The sequence below is a fragment of the Condylura cristata genome, unplaced genomic scaffold (assembly GCF_000260355.1).
Source record: "Condylura cristata isolate star-nosed mole 26May11 unplaced genomic scaffold, ConCri1.0 scaffold00017, whole genome shotgun sequence".
Lineage (NCBI taxonomy): Eukaryota > Metazoa > Chordata > Mammalia > Eulipotyphla > Talpidae > Condylura > Condylura cristata.
Genome location: NW_004567118.1, coordinates 22,620,520 through 22,635,534, shown reverse-complemented (window position 1 = coordinate 22,635,534; position 15,015 = coordinate 22,620,520). Strand labels below are relative to the sequence as shown.

Below are 15,015 nucleotides of genomic sequence, written 5' to 3'. Positions count from 1 at the left end.
TTCCCCTTCAATAGTTTAATTGTGACTCAAGTGCTCTTCTTCCTGAAAGTTCTGCGCTCCTCCTCACTACTCATCCGCATCTTATGTCAGAGATAGGGTGCCCTCATGGTGTCAAGGGAGAGGTCCCCTAACAAATGTCCAACCTGTCTTCACTAATCTTAGCAGGAGGTATGTGTGAGGGGAAAAGTTTGGAGGCAACCAATTTAATGACCAAAATAAATTTGGAACTTGGCAAAATATAGAACTTACATCGGAAAGAAAGCCAAACTATATTCTGGTTCATTCCTCAGCTATGTGTGTGTGTGTGTGTGTCCTCTGAAATAGTATCTTCAGAATACTGTTGTTTCTGATAGACTCACAAGGGATACCCAGCAGGCAGAAGCAGATTTTCTATAACAGTGTCAGGCATCTCAAAAGGAATTCCACATCAGGGGAGCATGAGAGTTCAGAAGAGCAGAATTGCAAATGGATCCCAACCATATTGGTGCCATGGCCCACGTATGCCAGGAAGCAGCTGAGAAAGATCCCTGGCAGTCTGTCTGTCCATCCGTCCGTCCGTCTGTCTGTCTGTCTGTCTGTCTGTCTGAGGCACTGTAAAGCTTCCTGAGAGAAGTCTCATCCTAGGAGATGAGGAAGGCAGGCAGGAATTGGACCATCAATACTAAAAGAGCTCTTTCCTCCAGAGAATCTGAAGCCTTTCACCATAGTCACTGTGTTTTAGGGGCAATCACCAGCTTGTTTCTCTGGCACTTTCAAGTTACAAAGAAGCCCTGGCAGTGACAGTGCTCAGAGGGGTAGAGGGTCAGCGTGCTGGAGCAAGGCTCCCATCGGTGGTCCCTGGAGCTATGAGAAGCGTTGCAGAACAGCAGGCAGTGAGGCTTTGGCTATAGTGGACTTGACAGTGGCAGTCCTCCTAGAAATGCCCTGGCAAGGCCGGGGAGGGACCAACGTGGGAGGTGGTAGTGCACCTACCTTTCAGCAGTCTGTGTTGACCCCTGGAAGAAATGTGATGACAGAATTTTCCAGATGCAGAGAGTACAGGGACCTACCTAACGCTCACACTGTCACCGTGGGTACCCAGAGTCCTGGTAGACGTTGCCTCAGGATAATAGGAAAGCTGTCCCTTCACAGAAGCCGTCTGCCTTTGCTCCAGGTTTCCTTATTGTCACCGGATTAAGTTAAATCATGGCATGCAGCTGATTTCTTTCTTGTTTTTGCATTCTTGAAATATTCTTTTCTAACCCACGGGCTTCAACTATTTTTCCTGTCATGCCGGCTGGCTAATGAAAGCAACTGCTGTGCTTTGCAGGGTTAATTTGTTCAGTGCCCAGAATATGCCCTATCTTTCCCCAGCATAAAATACTCCCAGTATTGTCTTTTAAGTATTTATACAATAACTGCCAACCTGAGGGAGAAATGTGGCAAGCTGCTCCTGGGATCACCTTGTCATTATGTGTCCCTTGCGTGGTCCTCAGGAATACATCTACAAAGAAAACCCCTAGGGTGGGAGAGACAGAGACAATTAGGGAACAGCACTATGGCTGCCCCCTAGGGATGGGCTCTTTGTGATACAGTGAGAAAGACAGTCCCCTGTTCCTCAGAGAACACAGCACCAGCCATGTCTTACAGCTGCCCGCCCCCACTTTGTTTTGGAGTGAGACACACTGCCTGCTCCGCCCACTCCTGCCAAGCACCCTGCATGCACACCCCAGCATGGCAAATGACAGGCAGCTGCCCAGTCATCTCACTCCAGGCCACCCCAACACCACTTCACATCCAAAAAAATGGGCTTCCACTACTGATTCCTACTTTCAGCTTAATACCTGCAGTCTTGTAAAGTCAGTTCATGGCCTTCTCGTCTAGAGAGCAGTTCTGCCTCCCCACCATGATAAGCACCCACAATCCCCCTCACACCAGCCCAACATTCAGTTGACTTGTTTATCTCCCACCTCCAAAGCCCCAGCCCAGATGGCTTTTGAGCAAAAGAGCCTGTCTCATGCCTGTGTGGTTCCAAAAATGTGTCATGACTTTGCTGACAACCCAACAGAAGACTATAAGTTGAAAATAAAATAAAACAGTATCAAGTGCTGGCAAGAACATGAGTAGGGAACTCTCAATGTTGGCGGAAGTAAAAAATGGTGCAGTTGCTTTGTAAAACACAGTAGCAGTTTCTTAAAAATTAAAAATGTACTTATATAACCCAGGAATCCCATTCCTCGGTATTTATCCAAGAGAAATGAAAGTTTGTGTTCACACAAACATCTGTCATGCAAATGTTCTTAATAATTTGATTCACAGGCTTGTTTTATAACAGCAAGGACAGCAAACAACTGTCCTTCACATGTGAGTGGGTAAACTATGGTGTATCCATACAATAAAATACACTAATCAACAAAAAGAGAAAGAACTAGTGATAAACACATACACACAGGGATGGGGGGAGAGAGAGAGGGAGAGAAATTCATTTTGAATGTAATATGCTAAGTTAAATAAGCCAAACTCAAAAGGCTACCTACTATATAATTCCATTTATAGGCCCTTATGGAAAAGGCGAACTACAGGGACAGGAAACAGATTAGCGGTTACTGGGGCCTGGGAGTGGGAGGAGGGACTGTGGTATAATGAGAAATATATTTGCTCTCTCGGCCTCCCCGGTGGTGCCAGGGGTTAAGTCACAGCACTATCAAGCCATTACCAGCCATTGTTTGATCCCTGGCCAGGGAGCTAACCCAAATGGTGTGGCAGACCTCTCCTGTCTCACCCATTGTTGTCCTTAGTAGTGTACTTAATCAGACTGTTTTGCTCCCAACTCTGTCTCTTATCCCTCCTCTTATCCCCCATACCTCTGGTCTATACCCCAGTTCTTATATGCCAGAATAAATAAAATAAATCTTTTTTTTAAAAAAGAAATATATTTGGTTTATTTGGTCTTTGTCCATATTTTGGCACAGAGTATCTATCTAAAACCCTTGGAATTTCCTGAGTGATGAGTGTCTTTGTCACTCACAAGGAGCCCCTGTTGAGCACACCAGAGTTTATACTAGTGAGATGACTTAGGATAACCTCAATAGGATAGGTCACCAGAGAGACCAAATGATTAGAGGACTGAAAGTTTCACCCCACCCACCGATCTTGGAAAAGGAAACAGAGACCACAGCTTGGACTATGTGATTTGATGAGCTTCCACACAGGTAGGTGAGCACTCATGTGCAAGGAGAGTGTCCACAAGGACACTCGCTCCACAAGGACAAAAGTCGCTGTGTTCAGGACTTCTGAACCTCTCCAACTGGCTGTTCATTTGTATCCTTTATAATAAGCCGGAAACATAACCTTACATTTCTCTGAGTTCAGTGAGCTGCTCTAGAAAATTAGCCTGACTTGGGGGTCCTGGGAACCTTTGATCTATAGCTGATTGGTTAGAAGCACAACTGACAACCTGTAATTGTGGTTGGTGCCTGAAGTGGAGGCAGCTTTGTGAGACTAAGTCCTTAGTCTTTGGGAAGTGATGTCATCTCCAGGCAGATAGTGTCAGAATTGAGTTAATTGCTTTGTGCTTGGAAAACCATATTTGAGGGGCTGACTATCAAAAGGTATTAGGGAATGTGGGGTGGGGGGATAAGCTGCTGGCATAAATATCTGTGGTGCTGCTTAAACACGGTGCAGCTGTCAAAGTTTAAGTACACTGAATAAGTTTAAGTACACTGAATCTGAGGCTCCTGGCTTCCGCCCAAATGTATCTTCCCACCTTGTTTCCTCTCCTCCCATAGACTTCCCATGCACCAGACTGGCTGGCCTTCCAGGGCCCCCTCTTGGACAGGACTTGCTCCCACCTTACTTTTTTTTTCCTTGTTTTCCTCATGTTCTATTTGCCTGGTCTGTCTTTCCTACTCTCGTTCCCCTTATGCACAAAGCTCATATCAAATAGATCAAAGCTCCAGATCAAATAGAACTTCTTTCCTGTCACCTTGTCTGACTACCACCTACAATCCCTACAAAAAGCTAAAAATTATTTGATGAGATTCTAAACTACAAGCATTTTAGTTATGTTTCCCTTGCATCATTGCCTTCTCTTGTGTAGTGGCGTGTCAAAATCCCATCTCTGCAACTAGTTGTAAGATTCAGATTGATGCACAGCATCAATGCCTTACATGTGTAGGTGCTTCGAAATTTTGTTTGATGAATTAATGAAAAAATGAATGGCCTCTGGCAGGTAGAGTGGTTGTGTTGGCACTCAGAAAGAATAATATCACCTAGGAATTTGGACTAGATGGTCTCTTAGTGATAAGCAAGCAGGATTAGGCAGGTTAGAACTCCACAGCTACTGTTCTTGTGATAGTCATCTGAAGCAGTGGCTCTCCAACCTGGCTGATTAAAATTACCTATAAGGCTGATGAACAATACACAGAGACTCACTCCTTGGGCTCCTGATTTAGTCCATCAAAGATGACTCCTGCTTCAAAAATTTTAATAAGCTCTCAGGGTGCTTCTTAGCAGCCAACTTGGGTCTTATCTTCCCAAATGGTCAGAAGGTGAAAAACTCATCTGCAGGTGGCTGATACAAAAATGCAGCTCTGACCATCTGGATAGAAGTATCACACACATGCACACACAAACACACAAAGGTGTGAATGGATGGTTATATAGTATCCAAACCTAGCAGTAATAAGGAAGGAGCTATTGGCAGGTAGAGGAATATCAGCAGCATATTCCAAGGAGCTTTCTAGAGCACATGTCCACTCCCCTGCTCAAAAATCTTCTGCAATCGCAACCCCTTTCGGACAAAGGCCAATCCATCTGCCAGGCACTTGTGACCTTCCTACCCTGTCTCTGACCATCCTCTCACATGCCCCTGCAAAGACCTACTTCTGAAATGGACTGTTTGCAGCTCGCTGAAACACCAGGCTCCATTATAACTCCAGTTCTTCACACACACCATCCTGTCTGTTTACAACGTGAGCACAATCCAAAACTAAGGTGGACCATCCCCGGATCAGGTAAACTTTCAGTTCAGTCTGGTCCAGTGAGAGACTGGAAACCCCCTTCCGCATGTTGTCATCTGTCATGGTATGTTGAGTTGCTACAACTGGTTTATCTGTCTCTCACCTAAGCATCCAGATGGCACCATATTTTTGCCTCTGAATGTCCAGCATCAAGCAGATCCCTGGTATTTAGAAGGCACTCAGTAAGTGTTTCTGGGTATTTCAATGAATGTGTGAATACCAGACAAAGTGTCAGAAAGAAATTTGCTACAGAGAGATGCTTCAGGACAAAGTAGTATTTGACTTTTTTTTTAGATTTATTTTATTTATTTTATGAGTACAAGAGCTGAGGTATAGGCCAGAGATACAGGGAAGGGGTTGTGTGTGAAGATTCACCAGAGACAAGAGTGGGGAGCAGAATAAGCAAACTGATTGAAATACACTGCTGAGGGGAGCAGTGGGGAAACAGGAGAGGTTTGCTGCGACATGTGGGTCAGCTTCCTGGCCAGGGATTGAATCCATGCCATAGTAGCTGGTGATAGCTTGACAGTGCTGAGACTTTAACCCCTATGCTACCAGGGCGCCCCCAAAGTGGCATTTGAACTGGACTCTGGTTATGAGATGAGTTGCATCCCTCCCCCCTTCACATGTTAAATTCCTAACTCCCAGTACTTCAGAAAGTGACTACTAGAGACAGGCCTTTAAAAGGTAATGAAGGTAAAATGAGGTCATAATCCAGTGACTGATGTCCTTGTAAGAGGACATCACAGGACACAGCCCAGCACAGAGGGGAGAGCAAGTGGGACACAACAGGAAGGTGGACACCTCCAAGGAGAGCAGCCTGGAGGAAGCCAACCCTTCCACACCTTGATCTGGATTTAGCCTCCAGAGCCCTGAGAGAAAGAACGTCTGTGAGAAGCGCTCCCATGTATGGGCCTTTGCTACGGCAGCCTGAGCAAGCCCATGCAGCTCAGAAGACAGGAAGATCTAAGATAGGACACCAAAAGGAGGGGCTCTGGGGGAAGGCGCAGCTCATCCTGTGGGTGGCAGGAAGGCACAGGGGCGTACCACCCCGTGTGGCTGGCAGCAGTGGGCAAGCGTGGTGGGAATTGAGCTCACAGCTCAGGAAAAGGGTTGGTAGCAGGTGTTGTAATCCTAAAAGTCAGTTTAAGGTATTTGGCTTTTTCACCCCGTAAGCCAGAGGGTCCCTTCCTTGGTGACTGCTGGCATCTCAGTCTTGTCTGTGACTGAGAAAGCAACCGGATGGCAAGGCCAAGTGTTCCCTGGGCAGGCCACCTGCTGGCGGGGCCACTGTGTACCCAGGCAGCTCGCAGGGATAGCAAATGTCGGTTAATTTAGAAGTTTTACATATATTTAGATGTGAGAAACGCAGGGTTGTACTGTGACTGTGAAAAGTTTGAGCATTGCAGGAACAACAAATAACAGGATTCTAACAGCAGAGAGGCCCAGGCCTTTGGCTCTGTGTAGAGTATACCACAAATCCACCTGCAGTTCTTCTGACCACACATTCCTATCCACAGCACTCCTTTTAAAATGAAAGTCACGGGTCTCCCTGGTGCACAGTGGGTTAAAGCACAGCACAGAAGCTAGAGGCAGCCGCTTCAGTGCGAGTTCAATCCCCGAGTTCAATCCCTGACACTGGAGGTGATCCACATGGCGCGGCAGCCCTCTCCTGACATGCCCGCTGCTCCCCTCATCAAATCTGCCTGTTCTGCTCGCCACTCTGTCTCTGGTGAATCCTCCCACCTCCCCCACCTCTTGCCTGTACCCCAGTTCTATACACATAAATAAATAAATAAATCTTTTAAAAAAAAAAAAATGAAGGTCACTTTTGTGCTCAAAATCTTCCAGTGGGTGCCTATGTTCTTTGGAGTAAAATCCAAGCCCCTGCTACTGTTCCCGGGCATGAACTGAATGTCTCACCACCCTGCCCTCCTCTCTGCCACTCCCCTTCATTTCCTGCCCTCTGTTCCACTGGAAATAGGAAAGTCAAGCCCAACAAGAATGGCGGGAATTTTTGGATTTGTAAGGTCAACCAGCTGCGGACTGTTTATTCACTGCTGCACAAACCCTTTACAGAGCATCTGTCCTCTGTCAGGCACTGTACTAGGTACCACACACAGGGTGAGCAGGAACAAACATGGTCCCTGCAGGTCTAGTGCTGTGAACTACCAAATAACTCCAGAAATAAAAGAGTTCAGCTGGAAAACTGCTAAAGAGAGTCACATGGTAATGTTATCCCAAGGGAGGTATGATTCAGAGAGGGAGGAATGCCTGAGAGGTTTCCATGAAGAAGACATTCCCAGGATAATTGGTGTTTACTGGATGAAAAGGGGTAAGAACTTAGACAAAGGAATAGCAAGGTCAGGGAAAGAGAATAGCAGGGGAGCAAGATGAGGGCTGCAGGGGAGAGGGGATCGAGGGAGCAGGGGCACAAAGAGGCCCTTGCACACCTACCCTCACGGCCTCATTCCAGCAGGTGGACCTGATCCATCCAGGTGATGGCCAAGGATGTGCCAGTGCCCAGCAGTCTGAGCCAGTTCTCAGAAACTGCGGAGCCACTTCCCTGTGCTGTGGCTCCTCCCGTCCAGCAAAAGCTCCCAGGCAGCACCGGGGAGGCCGGGACTCTTCCTTTCCTTATGCTCAGACCACACCAGTGTGATGCCCAACAGGTCCCCACAGGTGGTGCATACCAGGGAGGTTCTCCAAGCCTCAACCCAGAACAGGCATTTACTTAAACCCTCCAGGACATCGCCCTTGGTTTACTACACCACCGCCTCCCCAAGTCTTCTGCTGACTCCCCGGGGGCTACTGCTGAGGTCACTTGCTTCAGCTGCATGGTCCTTCTCATTATGAGGAGGCATCAGGTGCGGCTCCTGCTGTCTGTCTCAGGGGGACCCTGCCTCCCCAGGTTATCACATGTTCCTGGTTTACCTCACCCTGTAATTGCACAAATAAATAAATGTTCTCTAGTCTCTCTCATTTCTTTCTTGCAGCGTCTTCCCTGAATTCGCTGATAATGGTTGTTTTCTGCTGGCTACATATCAAAACCTAACATGGTTCCTTCTATAAAGCGCATCCCCTCGTGATCCAAGCAACCTCAGGGACCTTACAGACCATATCGCAGAGTTCTGCCTTGTTTTCTGATAACTTTTCTTTTTCATTTTTTAAATTTACCATTATTACATTTTTATGGTTTTTGATTTGCAGTAAGGCACAGACATTTCCTTTTAAAATATGTTAATAAGTAATAATAATTGGCAGTGGCAAAAACTGTAAAGGGGAATCAAATGACTAAAATCTGGAAACCAATGGTCCTACAACAGTGAAAGAAGTGAAGAAAAGAGAGTAGGGGTGGAAAGAAGCGAGAGGAAATTGAGACTGGAGCGATGGAATCGCCACAAGGTTCCAGGTGGTCACAGAGGCTAAACAGGTGGGGCCTCCAGGAAGAGGCCAGTGTCACACCCCGCCCATAGGAAAGCCTGTTGCCCCCTCCTGATTACCCACTGGAAGGAGCTCTGACCAGTTATTCTCCACCTCTGCTCCTTACTTGGTAACCACAGAGCAACGGCCACAACCATTGGTGGGTGATTTATGAGTGTATTTGCTCCTCCTAAGTATCCGGCACCTTCTCCTTGTTTCCACAGGGCTAGGATTCTGCCTGGCTGGAACCAGCTGGATACCTGCTAGATAAATAACTGAATAAATGTCCACTTTTTTTTAAAGGTAAGGACAGGGAACACTGGATGAAAGAGGAAGGCGAGGTACCCAGTGAGTCTGGGTGGAGGGAGGTCCACAACCCACACAGGCAGGGTATGGCCTGTGCTTGGTGTGAGGACCAGGGCCAAGAAGAGGCCAGTGCTCATCAACGAGCATCATCAACGAGCATCATCAACGAGCAAGGCTTCCTCTATGCCTCTCCAACTGAGCGTCTCAAGCTCCTTTCTTCTCTTCCTAAAACACTAGTTAAGAGCTGCAAGGAGTGTTAAACACAGCCACCCAAAAGCTCAATGACCCAAAAACGTGTCATGTTCTCTCCCGACCCTGAGACCCTACACCTGTAGTAGCACTCCCTGGAAAAGTGGGCCCAGAAATGAAAGACAAAGGCAGATTCATAAAAAATTAAATACAGAAGGAGGAGATAGACCTTGTCCTAATTCTACTCTCTCCAGCGGTCATACCACCCACCAGCAAGCAGCTCACTGTCACAAAGCCAGTATTTTTCATTATATACATATGAATAAAAATAAACTGCTTTGGTGTCTCAACACAAGTAAAAATTTAACATTTTAAGTTATCTCGAGTTTCTTTAAAAACATATACAGTATTTTTGTAAGGTACTTTAAAGTATGTAAATTTTACATTTTGTAGAACTGCCATGCAAAAAATGCTTTACTAGTTCTTATTCCCTAGTGATGATTGCCAGTCCTATCTCTATATGTTTTCTTGATGTTGGTTATTATTTATGTTTTCAATTTTTACTAGTATGTTGTAAGGATAATGATATTTCATTCATATCTGAATATGTATTTCTAAGATTCTTACTGAGGTTGAATATTTTATATTTTACAGGCCATCCATATTCTTCTGTGAATTGTCTATTTATAGAAATAAGTATAATTGCCTGTCTGTAATTTCCCTCTTCCCGTTTTCTCTTTGTATGTTTGGATTTTTCTAATTGATTTGTGGGGACTCTTCATTTATGATGCATAGTAATCCTCAATGGTCTGTCTGTCTTGTGGATTTTTTTGTGTTACTGTCTTTCAATTTACCAAACTTCAAACTCTACATAGGGCTGAATCTGTTGTTGTTTGTCTCCCCAGATTCCATGAAAGCTGTCTTAAGATATAAAGGGAAAGAATTATGCATTTGACTCTATATAAGAAATAATATCACACATTTGTGTATGTAAGGTACACATGTGTGTGTGTGTGTGTGTATACGTCAGATAGATAAACATATACATCAAACAGTTTTTTCATTGTTATGTTTAAATTTAGCCTTTATTTCCTCAAACAACCCCCCATGGAGTAAATACTATTACTACTCTCAAATTCACAAATAATAAGCCTAAGGAACAGAAAACTTTACACTAAAACTTCTGTCTCCAGAGCCCACGTTCTTAATCAACACTTTAGTAGCTCAGCACTGCTCCACACAGCTCATTCCATCTACATATTATAAAAGCAATTAAAAAGCAACACAATGTGATAATGGTATAGAAATAGGTAACTGCTATAAATAAAACTGATAATGCAGGGGAAAATCTTTTAACATAAAAGGTAAAAGGCATAAAAGAACAAAACTAGAAAATATTTGAGAACATTAAAATTGTTCATAAATGATATTGGGAAAAGTAGCTGTTTCAATGTCAGTTTAAATCTATTTTTTATATTATCCGCCAGAGGGAAACTAAAAGAAAAGAAATTCCTTCAGAAAGGATAACTTTGATCTCTAAACTAAGAATTAGAAAAATATTGACAGATTTGACTATGTGAAATGTTCAATTTATATTTTATTTAAATTAATTTCATAAAGGTAAATAATATCCTGGGGAAAATAAATGTGGAGAATAAATCTTATTTAAAAAACACATGTGGAGAATAAATCTTATTTAAAAAACACATAAATTTATCAAAAATGCATTAAATTCATAACAGATTAGTGAGCAAGAGAAAGTACAAGTTGTAAACAAATGTGAAAAGAAAGTTGAGCCTCTTTATGTTAAAGGAAATACAAAATTACAAAAAGATTCTGTTATGCTTATTCCTTTTTTTTCATGATACTGTAACTGGAAGAATGGGTGAAATAAGCTGGCATTCTCACACACAATATTGATAAAAAGTAATTTAGCAATATATACCAAGCACCATTAAAATGTTCATGCCCTGCTTATTTAGTAATCTCATATCTGAAAAAAACTAGTTTACAGGTAAAACCCAAAAACTTGGGGAAAGTTATATGAACAAGATAGTTACTGAAGTATTATTTAAAATAGCAAAACAGCAAAAACCACTACACACACACAGAAGAAGAGCAACCTAACTTTCAAGAACAAGCAATATTTAAAATAAGTTATGGAACAATCACTTACTAGGCCATCTACATCATTAAAAATAATTGTGAAAACTAGTAACCACAACTAAAAATTGTGCTATCATGCCCAGTTGTTCAGTAAAAAGAAATATAGAAACAAATTGTGTTAGGACATGGGATTGAGTCACTATCTAATTTCTAAACTCACTTAAATGTTCTACCAAGCACAGGCCCTAGACTTAGCCAGGCTGGAGTTCCAATCTCGACTCACCTCTCCATCCACCAGTCTCATCTGGCCAGGTGACCCCCCCTTGCTATACCCTTCCCCCACCTGTGCAATGAAGACCCACTGCACCAATGTGAGAATCAAGTGGGATGATACTCAGAAGGAACTCAACTGCTTCACCTATGATGCCGCAAGCACTTCGATCATTTGGGGAAAAAATTTAACATGGTTGAAAAATAAAATTAAATGAGGAAACAAGAGCAATCACATGCAGTGCCTTTTTTTAAGTAAAAGTTTGGTATTTTATTTTAGTGGACTTCTGCTTAAACGACACTTACTCAGAAATCACGAAAGACTAAAGGAAGTGAAACAGTTACTCTAAATGAAAATCATATAAAAACAGATATAGTTTATGGAACTGACTGGTAGAAGAAGAAAAGAGAAAGGTAGTAGAGTCCCCCAGTGGAAGAATAAATCTATCTCTACCTTTCCATTCTAACGGGAAGGCTGAGAAGGGCAATTATACGCCTCCAGTAAACTTAAGATGCGGCCTTTCTGCAATACTGAACAAAATATTTGACTCTGGTAAGAAGTTAGACTTGGTGGAAAAGGAAAATAAAAACCAAACACTTAATTTCTAAAAAACAGAGTGAACAGACATTTCAAAGTAGCTTGAGTCTTTGCCAGGGGGTGGGGCAAAATATTGCTTAAAAAGAAAGCATATAATAAGTAACTTCCTTGAAAAGCCTCTATCTTTGTCATATCTTTGAAATTCTGCCATCCAGGCCTCATAAGCACAATGTTTGTCCCAGATATTGAGCATGGGGACATTATCGGGTCCCCTGCAAGATGCAAGGGCACACCCCACAGGGCTGATCACCATGGAGAGAAGGCTATAGAACCCTCCCAGGGGCTAAAACCCAGTCAAGTGGGTAGTTTTCTTCACAGGATTTTTGCCTTCCCACACTGCGTGAGAAGGAAGCACAGAGGCAGTCCTCTTTACCTTGGTTATGAAAATAGATCTCCACACTACTAGTAGTTATTACCCATAGGGAGGATTTCTTTCCCAAAGAGCTTTATACGCTTAATTCGCAGTCAGCATTAATTATCCTTACTTTGTAAGATGAAAAAAGTGACAGGCGGTAGAAAAGACTATTCTTTCCAGATGTCAGAAGTTTCAATTCATTTTTAGCCCCCCAAAGTGTACATGTTACATTAACTTAGCCCATCCGCAAACTACAGCAGAATGTATTAATAATTCCCTAGTCATGTAAGAATTCCCTTGATAAGTTTAATGTACTACCTGTCACAAGAAGAAAACTCCCCCCCAGATAGAACTGTCTTCTAAGATTTCCCATCCCCAACTTATATAATAACCAACTGTTTACTTACAGCAAACTTTTTGCTTTTCGTGCTTCTCTGGAGCTACTGACCTCAATCAGCAAGTTGGCTGCACTATTCTGAGGCTGGGTGCTGGCCGGGAGGAAAACCACACTTGAGGGGCCCCGAGCAGTTTTTTGAGTAATGCTTCATTCAGGAAGCAGGCGGCTGGGCTTCCAGGGCTTCTAACTCTCTCTCTTCCCCCATGAGGCGTCCTCCAATCTCTCTCTCTCTCTCTCTACACAACACACACACACAGAGTGTAAAATCTCATTTCTATCCTACTGGGTCCTAATTTATATCTCTCTAAACTGTAAGGGTTTAAAGGTGTAGGGCTGACTAGCTTTTTGCTGATTGTTCCCTGAGATATCAAACAGGAGAAAAAAAAAAAAAAAAAGCCAGTCTGCTTTTCAGAAATGAGCATGCCCTGAAGTCTCAGGGCCCCTCATTTGCTATAGCCTTCAGTTGTGAAAAGTTCTAGGTGGGAAGGGGAAGTCAGGTCACAATCAGGAACCATTTCAAAGCAAGCAGTTCTGGTGAGCAGACAAAAGGGCTAGCATCCAGTAATATGTTACGATTTCTTTTTTCCTTTTTTTTTTTTAAGGGAATTTCACTTTATTGACAGGTTATGGCTACAATGGTATCACTTCACAGAACAATAGAAATAAAATGGTCCCAAGATAATAGAGTGTAAAGTTTTAACAGACAAGTTAATACTCTTCACCCTCATCCTCTCCATCAGCACTATCTAACCTCTTCATAACCCTTTTGATGGGCAGCCATGTCCTCACAGGCCTCCAAAAACTTCCCTTCCTTCTTGCCCTCACCCACGTACCAGTCAACAAAGGCATGTTTGGCATGCATAGGTCAAACTGTGGTCCAGGCAAGCACAGGCCTCAGCAATGCCTGTGGTTATTGCTCAGAATACACAGTTTGCTGTACTTTGGCCAAGTCTCCACTTGGTACCACAGTGGGAGGTAGGTAATTAATGCCAACTTTGAAACCAGTAGGATGCCAATCTGAAAACTGGATAATATATTTGGTCTTGATGATGGCCTAAGCAGTGTTGACATCTATGGGAACCACATCACTACAGTACAACAAGATGCTGGCTGTGTAGCTATGATGGCAAGGCCACATCACCACCTGGCTGATGGACTCATTGGTAATCTCTGCAACAGAAAGTTGTTCATGGTATACTTTCTCAAGAAGCATAAGTGACCAGAAGGAAGTGGATGTGGAGATAGAGCACGAGGTTGGTTTGGAATTTTGTGGGCCCAACATTCAGGGCTTCATTAAAGCCGAGGGATGACACAATCTGACCAATTGCCCTTCTTAGGTTAGTATAGGTTGTCATCAATGTTGAGGTTTCTATCATAGATGTCAAAGACATTGTCTACCATGAAGGCAGAATCAGCTTGCTCCAAGTTGGTGTGGATGGTGAGGATGGAGTTGTAGGGCTCAACTACAGCTGTGGAAACCTGGGGGGGGCAGGTGAGTTATTTTCCCCAGGAAATGGAGAACTCCAGCTTGAACTTTTTACCATGTTGGCAGCTGTTCATTAGCAGGGAGACAAACCAGAACCAGATCCCCCACTAAAGCTGTGGAAAACCAAGAAGCCCTGAAGAGCCATGCACTGGTCAGCCAGCTTAGAGATTCAGTCCCAAATGAAGTCACCAATCTCCTTGCAGTGGTGTAGTGCTCACAGGCATAGTACCTGCAGCATCTACTTTACCTGTAATGAGCTGCTCAGGATGGAAGAGCTGGTAGTAGGTGCCGGTGCAAAGTTGAGCAATGACTGTGGGTTCTAGGCCCATAAATGCTGCCCTGGACACATACTTACCAGTGCCCATCTCAATGAAGAAAGTGTTGAGGGAGCCATCTCCTCTCCCAATGGTCTTGTCACTGTGCATCTGGGCATTGGGCTGGAATGCTATGTTCTAGAAAACAGAGCTCCCAGCAAGTATTGCTGCTTAAGACACCAACCTAGCCCATTGGGACAGAGAAGTATTCATCCATGACTGCACTTGTAGGGCTCTGATGAGCTGGGGGTGGAGAGGGGACAGTGACAAGGAGCTCCCATTGACAGATTACCAGTAAGTCTGGGGGAGAAACAGCAATTCCTTTTTCATGCTAAGTACTTATTTCCATACTTCATTTTAAATTTTTATACTTAACTGTGAGTTCAAAAGTTATATGAGCACTCTTACAAAACTTGCAGCCCACATCCTCCACAAGCTACTATGGGTAACCTGCCATGAGATCTCCTGCAACAAGGAGTAAATACACCATATAGAAGGAAAAAAATAAGGAAGGACATTTGTAAACGTAAAGAAGTCACATGTGCTAGAGTCACACTCACCAAGAACTGGA

At 43.7% G+C, this 15,015-nt stretch overlaps 1 protein-coding gene and 1 pseudogene across 3 annotated transcripts in view; both read right to left on the bottom strand.

The window, feature by feature from the left end:
- The window catches only part of SPECC1 (sperm antigen with calponin homology and coiled-coil domains 1), a 213,231-nt gene that overhangs the window by 171,487 nt on the left and 26,729 nt on the right, over positions 1–15,015 (bottom strand). The window lies entirely within an intron of this gene.
- LOC101636762 overlaps positions 13,353–15,015 on the bottom strand; it is a 24,777-nt pseudogene continuing 23,114 nt past the window's right edge.